Below are 1,870 nucleotides of genomic sequence, written 5' to 3'. Positions count from 1 at the left end.
ATAGAAAGAGAAGGTCGTGGAAAGATTCGAACGTGGGACAAGATGAAAAGAGAACTACGTAGAAGTTTTATTCCTGATACATACAAGCAAGAAAACTGAATCCTACTAGATCTAGGATAAAAGTCCTACTAATGATAGGAAATTCAATCCTACTAAAATATAAATCAAGAAACAATAAACCTATTTATAAAAGGATTCAAGAAACAAGAATGGAAAATAATCTTCAAACTTGAGCTTCTTGGACTTTTTTTTTTCTTGAATTTCAGTCTTGTGTTTCTTGATTTTCTTGAATTTCTTGATATTCTTCCGCTTTCATCACTCGCCCTCTTCTACATTCATTGACGGCTCTCTTTCTACCCGTCTTTTTGTCATAGTCTTGCCCTTCTGGGTGGCTGTAGCTTTTCCTTTTGGCGGCATTTCTAAAATCATAGCACACCATTAGGGAGGAGAAAATCTTATAATACAGCTCTACCGCACAATCTCTTAAGATGAAAGATGGTCATTTTTCCTAAATGCCCTGTAGCCTTTTGTTTATTAGTGTGGTGCGCAACACACCATAAACAAGACTCTACTAGACACGGCTCGTAGACACTTCCTAGGACTGAACTGCTCTAATACCACTTTTGTCACGAACCGACTAGGGGCCGTGATGGGTACCCGGGGACAACTACCGAGCACCACTCATTCTACTACTTATCATTCTTATTAAACTTTCTTTTATCTAGTTTATACTCAAATCATAACAAAATACTTTTATGTACATAAGTCTTTCGGTCATCAAAATAATATATACATATACAGTAGTGACCTCGTGAGACCATATAACCCACGCTGCGCATCTACGAGCCTCTACTGGAGTGCTAGACGTAAGGACGGGACAGGACCCCGTCGTGCCCAAAATATGCATATGTACACAAAAGAATAATCACGGCACCTCCGGAATAATGGAGTGCTCTCAGATCAGCTACTAGCTCCTATGTGTCTGGATCAAGATTACCTCCCTGTCTACCTGTGGGCATGAACACAGCGTCCAAAGAAACGGAAGTCAGTATGAACATTGTACTGAGTATGAGAGGCATAACGATAATAATACGTCAATGATATAAAGAAAGCATCAAATATGGAGCAATTGTATCTAACTGTCAATTATAAAAGAAATAATGTATGCCAGCTTACTTCATAGTTATCATCATATAATGTATGCATAAATGTATGAGCTGCCCGTCTATATAGGTACGGTGTGATAATAATTAACCTGCGTCCAGGCCTCCCGCGTCCGGGATGTAAGCTGCCCACTAGTGGTGTGTCTGCCCGGCCATGTAGGCATGGTGTGATCATACATAAAAATAACATATACTCATCATAATGCATGTATAATAACTCAAAGATAACCATAATTTATTGGGGTGACCTCAGGTTGTGAACCCCCGATTCCATTATGGACATTTACAAGTATTTGCCTCACCTTGAAGGGAATAGTATATAAGGTGAGTGTATTCAATAAATGACTTCATTACTTTATGGTATTCTGCCTCATCTTGAAGGGAATAATGTATGAGGTGAGTGTATAAGTATACAACATATGACATTATATCATGAACTCTAGAATCTTTATACTTAACTCATCATCATCATAATTGAACTCATAATGTATCTCTTATCTCATGTAGCTATTCATGGACATAGACTCTTAGCTTTCCGGGGTATAGGAGATTCATAGAGAAGAAGGAAAGTCATACCATAGAAAGAAAGGACTAGCCTCACATACCTTTTACGTTTAACTAATCTATCACTTGCTTGTTCTCCGTTGATGTCCACGTTTCTACCATCAAGAGAAGTCGCATGAACATTAGTTAATCGATTACTTAAA

Source organism: Lycium barbarum, chromosome 1 (genome assembly GCF_019175385.1).
Source record: "Lycium barbarum isolate Lr01 chromosome 1, ASM1917538v2, whole genome shotgun sequence".
NCBI lineage: Eukaryota > Viridiplantae > Streptophyta > Magnoliopsida > Solanales > Solanaceae > Lycium > Lycium barbarum.
Note: the sequence above shows the minus strand (reverse complement) of the source record.